This window comes from Thamnophis sirtalis, unplaced genomic scaffold (genome assembly GCF_051295495.1).
Source record: "Thamnophis sirtalis isolate CommonGarterSnake01/CBP01778 unplaced genomic scaffold, rThaSir2_p1.2 scaffold_3, whole genome shotgun sequence".
Lineage (NCBI taxonomy): Eukaryota > Metazoa > Chordata > Lepidosauria > Squamata > Natricidae > Thamnophis > Thamnophis sirtalis.
The window spans coordinates 101,646,454-101,664,505 of record NW_028261383.1 but is presented as its reverse complement, the minus strand read 5'-3'; positions in this window follow the sequence as shown (position 1 = coordinate 101,664,505).

Below are 18,052 nucleotides of genomic sequence, written 5' to 3'. Positions count from 1 at the left end.
CCCAGAGTGGCTGGAGCCAGATATTTTTTAACAAATGTGAATGTCTGTGCATGTGCACTTAAGTTTGAAGATGCATGTTTGTTTGGAGGTATTAGAGGAAAGGGATGAAATCAGTTCCTTGCAGAATTTGTTGCTCCCCTTAAATCACTATAAGGGTTTTAATAAGCTGCTGTTGTTAAAATTTATATGCCCCCCTCTCAATGACCTTTACATTTCATTTGAAAAATGGATACTTTAATCCTCTTATTTTAAAATTAAATTATTGATGGGGGGGAAAGCTACAGTAAGTCTTATTTCAGACAAATATAATATCACATGTTTTGATGTGACTTGGCTATTACACCAAGTTTAATAATTTTATTTTTAAACATAAAAAAACCAACATAGAAAAAAATTCTCATCCATTACATACAGCATGTCGTTTGGTTACAAGTATTTTTGCATCCATATTCTCAATTACATTTACAATCACAGATTTTCCATCTAATATAACTAAATACCTCACTTTCATTGTACAACGTATATTCAATTACAATTAATATATTTTTTTCCTTTTCAATAAACCTAATTCCCTTACATTCTTGATTGTCTGTTTAATAACAATATACCTTTATATAATCACTTATCCCATTCTGAATATTTTTACAATATAAAAAAGATTTACCCCGTTTATATTTGTTTATCACTGTTTTCAATTATGTTTAATCCCACTGATCATCTATCAAGTATGCTTATGTTCATTATTGTCCTTGTACATCATACGTTCAAACAAAGATGTTATTCCTTCATTTTTCAACAACGTATTCTAAATAGTTACTTCATATATATATACCAATGTTTTAATTACTTCCTTATTAAAATTATTTATCAACAAGATATTTTTATAATATATACTTAGAGTTAAATACTGAATGTTTTGATTTCCAAAATTGGGAACTGTACTATGAGTACTATGTATTCTGAGACCAAATTAGGGGAAAATATTCTACATTTGCAGGCATTGGCTTCTTCCTGTTGTAAACCATATACAATTATATAAGATATGATCTTCTTCTATACAATTATCCTTTTATATGCAAATCCATCTACCCATATCTTTGCTTGACTGAAGAATTATGTGGACTTAAAAAAAAAGTTTCCCCAATTTACCACACTGTTGTCAGCTGATGAGATATTAACTTTATGGGTGGGAATTAAACATGGAATTCAGAAGTGAGCAAAACAAAATAGTGGCAAAAAGACTGAGACAGACTTTTGTGTGCTTGATTATTATTGTTATTTAATGATTTATTTAAAAGATTTGTATGGCCACCCATCTTAAATACAACTCTGGATAGCTCACAGCAACACAATCAATAATTATAAAATCATGAACCATAAAATAAAATAAAAAGCCCACCCCCACCCCCCCAAAAATGAAAAATCTAGGAACTGATCCCCAGGAATCTGTTTTCTCTTTATAAATCCTCTTTAAATATCCACCATCCTCAGCCACTGATATTGAAGTTCTAATGTCATCAGTTTTTTTGCAGATATGTGCATGTTCAGTGCAAATGTCTACAAAAGGGAAGAGTTTTCTTTCACTGAGCCAGGATTCTGATGAAAGAAATTATATTGTAGGAATCAGTACCATCAGACATGGTGATGGCTACTAATTTGGAAGGTTTTTTAAAGGAGACTAGGTAAATTCCCAGAAGATTAAGGAAAGAACTATATGGATGGTAGAATATGAATATGTCTCTGTATGGAAAGTTCTGTTAGTGCATGTATCATGGCTGGATCCATTTTTAGTTCCAACTTCACCTAACTCTACCATAGCCCTACAGAGGAGTAAAAGGCAGTCCTAAAGGTTGTATAACATCTCAATCTCTGTGACAGAAGGAGAGCGGTTCCCTTCCCTTCCAAAACCTGTCCTTAAAAACAAACATTTAGAAAAATAACAGCAACACCACCAAAGCATTTCCCAACCATTCTAATCTAAGGCCCGGAGAAGAGCCAGTTTTAAGGGCTCATTTAAACAGGGTCAAATTGGAGTCAATATGATCTTTGGATGCTGGGATGGAGTTACTGGTTCTTCCGAGGCTTAGAAGGATGTATCAATGGACATCTCCAGAACTGTGTCCAGAGTTCTTTGTTATTCAATATTATTGAGAAGGACTTAGATTTTCTTTCTTTCATGTTCAACTGACCAATAAATGGGGTGGATTCTGCATCTCTCCACATTTGCATTATGTATTATCTGCCAGCAACCCCCACTTGAGCATATTGGTCTTACCCTTAGGCAGTCCCACCCTCAACCTATTCAATGTCATCCATGTAACACAGGAGAGATCTGATCCCCCAGCCATGTTCTCTTCTGGGATCTTGTTCCGTAAATTTTCTCCTTCATCTTCTAATTCGGTTTTGGACCTGCATACCTTCAAAAATATTTGTTCTTGCCATAAAATTCTTCCTAAATCTAAGTCAACAAGTTTGGGGCATGTATCAATTCAGCAGATGCCAGGAATCATTCTTTTCTTTGGTTCTCTTGGCATCTGCTGCTACTTCTGTCCTAATCCTAGGTGGAACAATACCAAGAAGGGGATATATTTTCTTAATTGGTGTGGGTTTAAGGCATCTTGTCACTATGCGTACTGCTTCATTGACAGCAATGTCATCTTGTTTCATATCTGTGGACGCGCTCCACTGGAGTGGCTTACTCTGTTGCAGAAATACTCAGGGCCAAACCCTATGGTTTAGTTTCAAACTAAGAATCTAAGGTATTGAAGGAATATTTATCAAGTTTGCAAATGACACAAAGCTGGGAATAGGGGCTTATGTTTTATAGGAGAAAAAGAAATTTCAAATGTGTGTGCATGGGCTGAAATGTATAGGAAGGAGATCTGGATAGGAAAAAATGTAAGGTAGGCATATAGGATGCAAGAAACCCTGGCAAAGTCCACATGAAAATGAGCACAAGGCAATGTGATAAAGATACTCAAAAGGTAAATGTTATATTGGGCTGTAATAAAAGGAGTATTGTGTCTGAATTATGGAAAATAACTGTTACATTCTTCTCTGCCCTGGACAGATCTGTGCCCAGTTCCCAAATACATGGACAGTCACATGGAATAGGGAATGAATTTATTCTCTACTGCTGTGTCAGAACCAATGAGCAATAACTTACAAGATATCAGGACAAACTTCCTGATATATGAGCTGCCAGCCAGTGAACAGGCTGACACACAAAGTGATGAAGAATGCAGATGTGTGTGTTGGATTATCCACAGTTGTAGGTCTCCTTTCAGATGTTAAAAAATGTAGACTATCTGTTACTGTATTTAAATAGATTGAGAACTTTTCTTGAATACTTTGAAAGCAAAATGGAAAGAGGACAGAATTATTGTCGGCTTCCCTTTTCCACATCGCCTCAGCAGCAAACAAGGTACTTTGGATTCATCGTGGAAATGATAGGTGGGAGAAGGGGAGCGTCCTGTCATTAATGAAGCAGCTTACCTGGAGTTTTATTGCTTAGCATCTGCTCTCAGCCATGCTACGATGACTCAGCTTAAATGTCTGCTTTGCCTAAATGATGCATATGCTCTGTGTGGTGAGGCAACTCTAGCTTTCCTTCAATTATGTCTTTATAATAATAAATCAGCAGCTACTGGGTGTAGGGGGAGGCAGTGGAAAGATTCATTCAATGTAACAAAACCCTGTGCAAAGAATATTGTGCCACAAAAAATATTAACAAGTGCAGGGGGATTTTATGCTCGCTGCTGGTCAAGCTCACTGTATACAAAGCAGTCTTTGTGTCCCTCTTTCTGTATGAAGTTCCTCGAGTTAAAGGACAACCCTGCATTATAAATGTAAGCCTGTTCCAAACCTGCCCCATTTACAGCTGTGCTGTGAGCTGCGGTTTGTTACCCTTCGCTGAGGTCTCAGATAGTTGTAACATTGCTGAGACAGAAGTCTGCCTCTCCTAATTTTGGGGAGGATATGTTGGGGTGATTCAGTGGCTAAGACGCTGAGCTTGTCGATCAGAAAGGTCGGCAGTTCAGCGGTTCGAATCCCTAGCACCGCATAACGGAGTGAGCTCCTGTTACTTGTCCCAGCTTCTGCCAACCTAGCAGTTCAAAAGCACGTAAAAATGCAAGTTGAAAAATAGGAACCACCTTTGTTGGGAAGGTAACAGCATTTCGTGCGCCATCGGCATTTAGTCATGCCGGCCACGGAGACATCTTCAGACAGTGCTGGCTCTTTGGCTTTGAAATGGAGATGAGCACCGCCACCTAGAGTCAGGAACGACTAGCACATATGTGCGAGGGGAACCTTTACCTTATGTTGGGGTTATAATCCACAGTATTTCTGACCAGGGATTCACTGAAGATGGTGATAGTTTTGGTCTTTTCAATTCAGCAGTAAAAGAAGTAGCACATTAACACTTGCTAGATGACAATGAAGGCCTGAGAAAAGATAATCAATTGCTATGATGTGTCTATACCTGGAAATATCAAAACACTGCAGTGTCTTTGGGACACTTTATAGAAGTGAAAGTTTGACTTTGAAGAAGCAGGATGAAAATAATATTGATGCTTTTGAATTTCAATGGGTAAGAAGATCCTTAGGAATGCTTTGGATAGCCAAGAAAGCAAACAAGTTGATTATAGAACAGTTCAATCCAAAACTGCTACACAAGGAACAAATAACCATACATAATTATAATATTTGCCTATTATCTGGAATGTGGTTTCCCCCAAAAAATTAATTACTCCCACCCCACTGGCATTTTAAAGGGTTGTGAAGTCATGGCTCTTTGCTCAGGCCTTGGTGGGTGTGATTGCAGCATTCTTTTTATTCTTTCTCTCTCTTTCTCCATTTGGGTTTGTTATCTCTGCCACCTTTTATTTTACATGATTTTCTTTAAAAAAAGTATTTTTATCAATTTATTAAGTGCCCAGAGATACTGGGAGTTGGGCAGCATATAAATTCAGCTTAATAATAAAATAATGATTTTGGACACTTTATGTGAAGATTCAGATCTCCTGAGAGAAGTCCATATTGCTGAGAAAAGTGGAAGAAAAGAGAAGACGGGGATGACTTGAGTGGGACGGATGCACCCTTGAAAAATCTGAAGAGCCAGGTGAGCGTTAGCTCATCCTGGAGAAAGTCTAAGAGTTGACGTTGACTCAGCCACACATAATTCCACTAGATCCATACACAAAAAAGGGCAAACCTGACATAGATATGTAAATCCAGTAATACTAGCTAAGAACAATGACACATTTAAAATTCTCAGTGGTTGCTTGAGCAAAAGGAATAAAACTTTCAGAGTGGGCAGTAATTATACTGATTGTATCCCCACCTGCATCCAATTATGGAATAAATGCCTATTTCTGTTTACTGATCATGTGACTACCCTTGGCCCTGACTGAGATAACAAAGTTGAGGAAAACATGCCACTATATTGATGCAGTCTCACATGTAGGAAATAATACATCGATGTCTATAAAGACCTGCAAAATAAAAACAAAAATCCATGATTTGCTTATACTGAAAAGACCTCCATTTATTCAGATGGCTATTCTGGTCCTTTTGAGGGTAATCAGTATTTTCTTGAAATGGAGGCAGCGTTGTTGTGACTTCACATAATTATGTCTAAAGTAGCACTCTGTAATTTAGTTGCCCTAAGCCAGAAGAATTCTGCTACAACCATCTTCTCACTTTGGCTGATTTTTATTGTGAATGTAAATGGTTTAAAAAAATAATTTGCTTGTTTCCATGCATTTTTTTTTATAATTCTGATGAGTATCTATGAAAATAATTGCCTTAGCCTGTATTGCAATTCAGCAGCCTTTCCAAACTATATGCCTTCAGAAAATGATGCGGGTTCCCATAACTTTCAGTCAGCATGCTAAATTTCAGAGAATAAAATTCAGAGTAAACTCATTTTATAAGACTGGAAAAGTATAGTGTCCCTATCCACATTAATCTTTTTTCTGTTCTACTTTTCATGGTAGTAATAGTAGTAACAAAATGGGCCATTTGCTCTCAGGGAAGCAGGAGGATAAATTGCCTACTCAAGGAACAAAAAGTGTCCATTGAATAATTGGCAGGTTCAAGAGAGATAAAATATTGAATATTAGGTATTTGAAGCCTTTAATTAGTCATTCTGACCCAGCACTTCAAAAGAGCTCCCTGATGAATTAAAGATTCTTCATTCTGTGTCAATCAATATAGAACAATAAGTGCATTGTTATAGTTGTGCTCTTTTCGTAGATGGATTCACTGTTGTAATGGGAACCTTGTCTCATAATAAGATGCTTGGAATCATATACATAACCACTATGTATACAGCACTTTAGGCCAGAGAGGGCAAATTACCATGCTAATATGTTTATAAATGTTGATAGATGAGCACCTTGGAGTAAACCTGGACTCTACTATTTCAGATTACAATGGGAGACTCAAAGATATAATAACTTTTCAATCAAAATTCTACCTGTATGTGGACGTTGGTGAGATCTGACTTAGAACACTTTTTCCTGTCGTTTAAATTTCTCCTGCAAGAATAACTTTCTATAATGGAGCTTGAAACCGCAGTCTTAAAAATTCAGGTCAGGAATATGCTTACCGTTTTAGTAGAAAGGTAACCCTGAAATGTAACCAAGCCTTCCAGAAGCCTCATGGCTAACATTGGAGAATGCTAAGCATGTTCAGCTACATATTCAGGCCTATGATTGGCCTAGGTATAATAGTCCCCCACACCATTATTACCAAGAAGGATACGTCCATCCACAGGCTCACTGTTTGGATAAATAGCACTTGTAGCACTTAACAGTGATTGTGGATATAGACGTTAAAATAATATTTGGAGCATGACTGTGAAAGTGAATCTTTCTTGAAGTCCATTTTTTTTTATTACATGGTCAGAGAGCAATAAACTGAATGGTTACATAACTCCGTGTGGCTTCATGGGGACATCCATAAGGTTATGTTAGGAACAGTGCAATACATCCTTTTTTGAGCTCTCAGAGAAGAGAAATCAGACACTATATTACACAAGGCCCTCGTGTATAGTTTTTTCCATGAAGTCCCCCTAATGTTTTTTAAAAAATATATGTACCTATTGCATAAAACCTTTACACTACATATACCATTCTGATAGGTTATAGATATCTCTTCCATAAATCATTGGATCATAGGGTCTGGAGAGCTCCTAAATCTAACACATTGTTTATATATATATAGTCATCTACAATGGGAAGATTCAGACATTAAATTTTCAGTAGAGGATTTTAATCCCATGGGATAACAACTGGCTACCCTTGTCTGAGGAGTTCCTATAAGGGTGAAATTGGTCATGTGGTGGTCAATGAAAATAGCCCAGTGTAAAAATAAGAGAAATTTACCTTTGGTCATATGGATGGGGTGTATGTCAGTGGTGGGATTCAAATAATTTAACAACCGGTTCTCTGTCCTAATGACCAGGTGGGTAAGCGGGGCTTAGTGGTCATGTGACCATGTGGGCGTGGCTAACTCAACATTACTCAGGTTGATGGGCGCTTTGCCTTAGCTGTTACAATGTAATAAGGGTTAACCGGAGAGGCAGTTTCTGTAAGCAGGGCAATAAAGATTAAGCTAGAAACAACACCAGAATGTTTCCTTCCTGCCTTCCTTACAGGATTAGCCCTATAAAGCGGAAAAAAACCAAAAGAAGATTTCTTCCAACAACCGGTTCTCTGAACCTCTTGGAAAGTTAAGAACTGGTTCTCCCGAATAGGTGTGAACTGGCTGAATCCCATCACTGGATGTGAATACCATACAAAATTGCATATATGGGCAATTTATTTAAAAAGTTAGTATAAAATATAATAAAGTGTTGTGGCCTGCCAGCAGGGCTGGCAGCAGATTCAGACAGTGGGAAGGTTGGGGAGGAACATGAGCCAGTCCTGGAGTCTGGGGAAGGCTCTGACAAGTGTTCTGCGTCGAAGGCAGAGATGGGGCCAGGGCCATCTGACAGTTATCAGCTGCCTTCGGAGTCAGACATCAGTGAGGCAGACAAACAGTTGGAGCCTGTTCCCAGTGTGCACATGCGCAGAGTTGCCAGATGAAGGGAACAGCTAAGGAACAAGGCTCAACTTTGTAGTAAGGCCACAGGTGGATGGTGAATGGCCCTTCCATAGGGAATAAAAGAGGAGCGAAAGGGGCAGGGAGTTTGCAGGAGACAATTAGTTCATTCCTGCATTCTTGCCATGTATTGTGGCATCTGAAAGATATCAGTCTGGTCACTCTTCAAGCCTGATAAAGGTCGGTAGTTGTGAACTATCTTGAAAGACTATGGGCAGGGACTTTGCTGAAGAGGAATTCACTGTAAATTAAATAAAAGGGGTTTATCGGGATGAGACCCTGCCTTTGTGCTGCTGGGGAAGCCTAGGTCAGAACATAATAATGATGTACTATATGATCTATATTTCTCTGCTTTGAGATCTTAGGGGATTGTATATACAATTCTGGTAGAAATTTCCATATCTTGTAAATTTCTATCAGAATGGTACATATAATCTGCTAAGCAATTTCATATCATTTGCTCAGACTTATAGTTATCACATCAGAAAGAGGATGGCACTCCATTTTTGTTATTAAAAGAAATGGCAGAAAGGGAAAGCCAAACCTTTTTGCCTACACATTCTATTTTCTTCACTTGATTTTCTAAAGAAAGTTACTGACCTCCAACATGAGGGCTAGGTGTAGGTGAAGAGTTTAACAGTTCTCATACTTGTCTGCCTTTAAAAGTCAACCTCCTCTCCATTTTCTTTGATTTGCAACTTTCAAACTTATGAATATGCTGTTATTGTATCCAATATGATAATTGTACAGTGATGGCTGATTTCAATTCTAACACCCGGAGACCAAGCAGAGAGGATCTAGCAGCAATAGAAGTGAGAGACAAGAAAAATAGGAGGGTAGAAATAGGAACCTTTGTGGAGAAATTACAGAATCTGAGAAGGTTGATATAGCATGCATAGGGTGTTGAGCTTAAATAGCAGAGACCCCAATTCAATTGTACTTTTCATTCCCAGATCTTCACACTTTGGCCACTGGAAATGTTCTGTGGATAGTGCCCTTCCCTCTCTGATTATTTACCACCTCCTGGGTGGTAAATTGCTTTGACATTCAAATCAGACCTGCTAGTGGCCATGAACTAAGTGGCTCATGACCACTAGCAAATGGTGAGAATAGGCAAACTATGAGTTATGGGTGGAATGTAAAAAGACAATCAGGACAAGATATGGAACACAAGTGATGAAGATGACACACTGATTACCAGGAGATCATTTGTGGAAGATATTGCTGAAGATATAAGGACACAGACACATTAGTATGGCAACATCAATTAAAAGACCTTCCTCCAGAACAGCTGAGCTGAGCATGACACAGTCTGATAACTGAGAAGTAGCTTAAATGCCAGAAAGAGAGCAACTGGTTAACAAAGATATGACAAGGAGGAGGAGAAAAAGAAAATTATCAGCTATCCCAAAATGTGGAAAAGACACACAGTTCAAGATATTTGTTGGGGCACCTGAGTAGTTTATAGGTTACTACAAACATGAACATAGACACAAGAGAAAAAGTTCCTATTGGAAGACTAATCTAGAAATTTATACAGCACATTCTAGTCCCTCCTATTGTTGATAAAACTGACTTAAATGTTATTAATGCAGTTGTATAACAAGAGATGAAAATATATGCAAAACTAGTTTTACCTGACCAATGTATCCTTTTATGCTTCTTTTTCTTTGATTCTCTTTATTTTTGGTTTTGCTTAGGCAATTAAAGTGAGGTAATAGCAGCTGAGGAGTTTTTAGGGCAAAAGTGAAACATGCAGCCCTGGAAAAAGAGTATACAAAAGACAACAGACTAAAATCTGAACTAGCTTGGCCTTATGTGTGTTAACCTGGAGACCAATGCTATTGTGTTAAAATGGGTTGAACTCCTAATAATCATGCAAAGGGTTGTAATCTTAGCAACAGAGCCTCTGACCTGGATCCAGTAACTTGCGGGAAATAGGAAATATTTCAGGATTTGGGAGGAGAGATATATAAAGTGGCTAGAAGATGAAATTCAGTTGAAAAGGGGGCTTGAAAACAGCATTAGAGTAAGATTACAGAGATCTCCTTCAACTCTAAAGTATATTGGAAGTATATTGGATAGAGCCTGGTTATTCTTTGAAGATTTAGGATGCTTTCAATTTCGTTGTGAAGATAAATGCCAAGAATCAGAGTATGTGCTTCTTTAAGATAACTGAAGGATTGAACAAAAGGTACATGTAAGTTTGGGAGAATGGATATGGTGAGAGATTAAGCTAGTTTGGGAATGGATGCGCAACTGCCACTAAGCAAATACACAATGCACCAACAATTCTAGAGTGAAGTCATGGGCTGGGGAAAAGTGTTACTGAGATGCCCTTAATGTGAAAGAGGCCTGGCTTGTCATACCATATGCTGCTTTACTTTCTGAACAGTTGCATGTTAAGGACAAGGCAAATATACTGCTTTTTCCAAATGTCTGAAAACACTAAGGGCCAGCATGATTTGTACTTGCTTGCTGCTAATTATCAAAAAGACAAGTGAAAGCATGGTGGGGTTGCTATTTTCAGGGCACAATGCAAAGATCACTGTGAATACCATGTGCCCTTATGACTCCCTATGGCAACGTCAACCCTCTATTGACAGAGCTATAGACTAGTTCAATGGCCCAGCGAGAAACTCTTTCATTTTGCAATTTGAACAGTAAACAAGTACTAATACACACATTCCTCTCCTTGTTTGACTCTAGCTAGGGGCCTGTGTCACCTGCAGTTTAGCTCAGGAGGTCAACCACTGTCAACCACCTATAGGAGCCACCCTTCATTTAACTGGTTTGGGACGCAGAGAAATTTGCAAGAAGAAGAGCATATTGTTCACCAACTAGCCAATTGAATTGCAAAGACTTGTTCAGGAAAAACCTTAAAACCTGCCCAAGGTTTGCCATCATTACAGGGAAGGCTGTACCTGCTAGGATGAAAATGGAACACTTTATAGAACAGCCATTACCTTCAGTATTTTGGAGAACACATCCCTGTTGCCTTTGTTTCTCTTTGTGGTATATGTGTTGTGTTATCAGCTGATACCTCTGCACTGATGAATCTGCTGTGTTGTAAGGGGGAAAAAGGGAAAGAGAGAAATTTGCTGAATAAGAGGAGTAAACAAAAGGAAGTCAAAGCTACCCATTGTCCACTGGTGACAGCAGTAAAACCCTGATTAATAATTGAAATGCTTTTCCAGGAAAAGAGATACTGAAGCCCAAGTAAAGGCATGATCATAGCACCGATAGGATGGTGTTCCAGGAAAGCCTGGATCTTTATGCAGCTATTACTCTGTGCTGCAGGCCCATGTACTTAAGGCTGTGATTCGGATTCTGCTGACTCTTGGTATAAAGCATTTTCCCCACCGATAGTTGAACTTAAAAGCCAGCAGTGTGGAGATCCTGCACTGAACACTGGCAGAATCTTGCCCAGCCATGCAGCCAGTATGAAATTGATCTATGGAATTTTCTGTCATGGAGCTGCATTTCATTTCGATAAAAATAGCTGATCTTAGACTTGACCACTCCTCACCCCCCTCACCCCCACCCCCGATTTAAAATGTGGTCTAATAAGGAAGGTCAGAAAACATTTCAAAAAGGGATGGCTTTTCTCATGATTGGAAAAGTCAGGAGCACTGTTGTTCAGTCTTGTTAGGGATACCTGAAAATTGTAGTAAGATTCTACAACAGAATCTTACTACATTTACCACATTTTTCAAACTGCACCCGGATCTTTGCTAGTCCTCAAAGTAATGTCTGAGCAATGATGTGCCTCTAACATATTCCTTGGTGCCCACTAAGCTTTTCAACCTAATATTCAATTCTTTTAATTAAAACAACAACAACAAAACAATCTGATATGCTGTGAAGCATATAACTAACTTCAAGCATATCTATATTTCCAGCAATATTTTTGGATCACATTTGGAACTCAGAAGAAAATCAAATAGTACACAGCTACAACCCAGTGTTTTGTTTGCTCAACAAATACTCAGTAACTGAGTATTCTTGCCTTTTGGTACTGTAAAAATACTCAGCAACTAACAAAGCAACAACAACTGAGTATTTTGTGAGTGATCACACCTACCACAGCAACCATTTTGTGAGAATGCCCGTATATGTTCTCAAAATTGTGCTTACTGTTCCAAAAAGTTTATGTATTCCTCTGCTTAAGCCATTGTTTGTTTTACAAGTTATACTGACCAAATAACAGAGTAATGAGAGTTAAACCCAAGACCAAGCAAATCACATAATGACTGAGATATGTGTATCCAGCTATACTGTTTTTAGTGTTGCTTAAATCCTTTCAGATTTTACGCTCACCTCTGGAGAAAGATCTATGATTTTACACAAACAAAAAATCCATGTTCAGTAGTTTGTGTCCTTTTGCCTTTCTTATGGTATTACTCAGCAAATTTTTGCCAGCTTGTAAGTTGCAAGGATCATCAAAATCTAACCACACAGACTCATTTAATATTTAATTAGTCACCATTACATTTCACTACGGCAGAGGATGTCTGCTGATAGAATTTATTAAATGTGTTGGATTTGAGACAAACATTAAATTCTTTCTTATTATGATATTATTACTCCATATAACCTCATGATCAAGGCAGCTTTGGGTAAATGAAGCTCAAATCATATATCTTGAGTGCTGGGGTGGGAATAAGGGCCCTCCACATCTTTCTGTACTACAAATACCATATTTTGTGTCACTGTCTATACTGGATGGGGTTAGCATGAGTTGTGAAAACTGAAGGTGCAAATGTTTCCAATCCTTCTGCTTACTTTGTAGTCCATCTCATTGAAATTGTCTTCTGAGTAGACACAGTGTTAACTTTATATATGAAAGCATTCTTGGATTAAATTGCAATCCTGAACCAAGAACATCCTGCCAGCTCTTTTCCCTTTAGCTACAAACTCTATAAATGTATTACTTAGCAGAAATCTCATTGTGGGAGCTTTATTTATTTTTTTTGTTTGGTACAATAAAAATCCTGCAGCACATGCAGCAAATGAATTAAAATAATCCCACTGATAATTACCTGTAGGCCAACAAAGCACGTAAAATATCAGTTTGCATCGAAAGCCTTACTTGATATGCACAAAAGGACAGCTTAATGAATGCAACAGAAAATGGCAAATTTAGAGCACTGTTAAAAGAGCCACTTCTGGCATTTAGGGAGGTGGTGTTGCAGATAATTGCATATGGTATTCATTACAGATGTGCATTACTGTTTACATATGCTGGTAACTGGGAGAATATAAACCTGGGGGAAAGGCAAATTTGATAGGGTTTTTTGTTTTGCATGGTTGGGGACAACGCTGGGTTGTGTGTGTACTGTAAATGCACGCCTTTGAATAATGTTTTTTTAAAAATAAAACAGTCTTTTTTAAAACCCTAACATGCTTGATTTTATCTTTGTTTTACCAAAAAAACAAAGGCAAACAAACTAGTCTCAAGAACTCAGCAAAAATAAGGTTAAATGTATAGTAAGAACCAGTCAAAAAAGAGTCACCATAATACGTGAAAATACTGATGCAATAGCATCTAATACATGCCATGTTATCAGGATTCATTTAATGTGCATTCACTGAAATGTGGCAATACATGAAATTGTTTGCCATAGAAAAGTTTCATCTGAACATTTAATGTTAAGTTCCTTACCAGTTAAGAAATAAATTAGGACAAAGTTCTAATCCTTAGTCTGGTGCTGCTCAGATGTGTTGGACTTTCTTAAACAACTGAATGATTGCTATGCTACATTTTTAATAATAAAAGAAAAAAATATCTTCCATGGGGATAGCATTTTAGTAAAACTGTATCATATGAGATACTAATCACATAATCCTTGATTACAACAGTTCATTCAGTGACCAGTCAAAAGTTATATCACTGAAAAAAGTGAGTTATGACCATTTTTCAATTTATGACCATTGCAGCATCCCCATGGTCATATAATTTACACTCAGATGCTTGACAACTGACTCACGCTTATGATGCGTTGCAAGAACCCAGGATCACCTTTTGCGACCTTCTGACAAGCAAAGTCAATGCAGAAACCAGATTCAAAATGACCTTGCGTGACCCCAATGAGGATGGGCAACTTAGTTGTTAAGTGAAGTCATTGCTGAGTGAAACCATGACTGTGCTTATGAATTTTCCTCACCTTTCCTTTGTTTTACAGAACTGTGAGGGTCATAAATACAGTCATTGGTTGCAAAGTTACTTTTTCAACGGTTGCTAAATGAGAACTACCTGTATGTAATTTACAATTTCAGTGAATGCACATCAAAGGTATCCTGGTAACATAGCACAGGTTAGATGCTACTGCATCAGCATACCATACACAATATTTGAGTGACTGTAATTCTACACATTTTGTTTAATATAGTAGATCAAGATATAAAACCAGTAAAATGGATAGCGGCAATGGGACAGAATGAGCAGAAACAGTACTGCACAACCAAAACTTACCTGTTTATTGCAAGACTCAATGTGTTGCTGATGATGTCAAGGCAAAGACAGTTCCCATAAGTCATCCCCTATGATTGCATTTTAAAATTATTGGTTCTTTTCCTAAAGAATAGCTAAAGGGTTAAAATGAATAGCATTCCACATATGCAAATGCACTTTCTTCTTACGTATTTCAGCAGTAGGTCATGCACAATTACAGCAGATGAGCTGCACAAATGCAGAAAGTATAAATGAATGTATAATCAAGCTTACATTGAGTTGCAAAAATATTACAGTTCATTGGATGGACATCTGGACTCATATGATTGGGATACATGAAGATGCTATAAATTTAACTCATGAGCGAATGCTAAGTTTTGGCAACATTACTGACTAAAACCTCTATTGTCCTTCCCAAACCATATGGTTTCCATGATTTTGAAGGCAACAGCAACTGTATTTAAGTATTTATATTTTAAAAAAATGGGAAGTATTTGTATAGTCCCAACAATAAAAGCATACTTTTTGACACACTGCTAACTTCTATATTATTCCTCTTCTTTCTTCTAAACTCCGCCCCCCCTCACACACACAGCTTGACTTCTTAGGCAACAATGTTGACTTACATGTGTTATATGGCAATCAGGAATAAGATCACAATCCATATGGGAAGCATGCACAGAATCTATCTTCAATCTGTTACCTCTGAATGAGTTGAGACCAGAATTTCCAAATTATTTGGCCATAAAGATTGAATGGGAATTTACAGACAGTTTAGTGTCAAGATATTTGAAGCATATGAAGATTGGGAAGGATTATAACTTCAAAAGATAGGGGTGTGTATGCATGCGCTTGCATGCACACATGCACATTTGCGCACTAAAAGGTACAAAGTTTGAGATGCTTTCCTAATTGCTATTCTTTTCATCCCCCCCACCTCTCCAGAACTATAGCAACCTGACAAATCACCCAGTCTATAATAGAGCAACCTAAACCCTGACCTTTAAGTCATTTAGAGGGGAAACACTGGAAGAAAGTTTTTATATCTGATTTTATAACCTTCTCTGTTGACATCACAATGTTTGCCCAGCAACATTCCTGGCATTTTTTCTTTATTGTGCTTCATAACAAACGGAGAGTACATAATATCTTCATAGTCATTTGAGCAAACGCAGAGCCTTGTTGGGCCTGGCAACCTGACAAATGGGCAATTATAGCCCATCTGAAATCTGCTCCATCAGAGATTTTGAAGACACGCAATTTGCAAAACATAGGCAGAGTCAGAACATTATGGTAAGTAGAAGAGCTAAACAATATATTCAAAGAGAAGTTAACACCTAGCTGTTTTATTTTCACATTGTAGATGGACACATACACATTTTCTTAATAATTCCACAGGCAAGTAAAGCTTAATTGTGATATAGCAGATAGGCAAACCTTATTTGAGTCAAATGCTCAACATATGTCTATGTACATGTTCTGTATTTTATGCAGATGAGGATGACAATGTCTGTGTGCTGTTCTTTCATGAGCTGAGTTACAATACAAACTTGTTGGACGGCTATGACATAGTATTTATTTGGCCTTCTGACAAATGAAATGCAGCGAATGAACATGACAGCAAGTTCTATATATGCCACATAGGCACATGCCACACATATTTTATTCCTTACAAGGCAAGAAGTGCATAATAATATTGTGCATGGTTGATTGGAAAGCTGGAATAAGAGACGTAGGAGGAGCATAATGGAAATTATAAAACAACTACACTTGACTTCAGTAATAAAACAGGATCTAAACTAGTTTCTAGCTTCTGGCAACAAAGCTGTGGTAACAAATAATGTTGCTTTTCAAGTACATCTGGTCTGGTGATTTCTTCCCACATTTGACCTGTGTACTGCATGCGCTTTAAACAAAGTTATTTCGTATGGTTATTGAATGTTTGACAATAACATACTGATTTCCTAACACAGTATATATTGAGTGTTTCAAACTCAATACTTTAAATTTTGCTTAAGACCTTTGATATCTTACTTACTGAATTTGGACAGGATAATCAAGACATGGAAGCAGAATTTTGTTGTAATATACCTCTATTTCTTTATTTAAAGACACATTGTATCACTACATATATATTTTCTCATTCCATCTCTTACACATACATACACAGGGAGGGAGGGAGGGGGGGAGAGAGAGAGAGAGAGAGAGAGAGAGAGAGGGAGAGAGAGAGAGAGAGAGAGACAAAGTACTGTACTTTAGGAGAAAAGGTCACAAAATGTTTCAAGCTTAATCCCTAATATCTCTAGGTAGGATTGATTTTTTTTAAAAAACCCTGCTATTTGAGAATTACAGAACTGCTGCCAATCACCACAAACAATTTTGAACTTACAGATCAATGCACTGACCTCTAATTTTTAAATGAACAATATGAAAGAAAAATGAGATAAAAGAGCAGCAAATCATCATGGTCTGACTCTAAGGCTTTTAAATATACTGTATGTTGCAACTCACCATTATTGCAGCTGCAAGTACAACGTAGTGATGGTGAACAACAACATTTCAACAAAATTTTAACTTCTGAGAAATCAGCCTTTCATTATGATTTTCACATTCTTTTTGTTCTTGTTCATCTTTCAAAGACCAGAAGCAAAAAGAATTGAAATTGTGTTACATTTAGTACTTAAATAACTAAAAAAATATTTTTTCTCCATGTGAGGTGTAAAATATTTTTTGGAAATGTCTGCAACTACTCATAACTACAATGTATAAATATTATTATATACATGTTGCACACTTTCTATAGCAAAAATATCTGCCTGGCTGATATGAGCCAGTTCCTTCAATAAAGCAATACCATTAACTGGGGTTTCAGAAGCACGCCTTCTCTGTAGCAGTGCTGGCTCTCCGGAATGAGTCTCCTGAGTTTCAAATAGCTCCCATCCTACCATTGTTTTGAAGGGCCCTGAAGACCTGGCTCTTTTCCCAGGCTTTTTAATGAGGGTGATTGAAGCTTTGATAATTTGATGATGATGGTGATGATGAGGACATGGGTGTATTGGGTGTTTTTTATTCCAAACTAAAGGATTAAAGTAGGGCCACACTGTTTTATTTCAGTAACCCTAAACTATCTCCTAAGCTAATTCTATTCATAAGTCTCTAGTTCTATAATAATAAAAGATATGTTCTAATATTGATGCCAGAAGGCATGTCTGATTGCACACGTTCAACAGTTTAAAAAGAGATAGTCAATAATTCCTGTATTCTTTGCTGGCTGAGGCTAATGGGGGAAAAGGCCCAAATCATTTCAAGGACTGCAATTAATTTTTGATTTTAATTTTATTTGTATGCCACCCTTTTCCCTGAAAGGGACTCAGGGCGGCTCACAACTCAGAGGGAGGGAAAAAACAAAGAAAATTACAAAAAAACATAGAAGAACCATACATTGTTAAAAAACACAACAATCATATCATTCGGGTGGGGCGGCGAGTC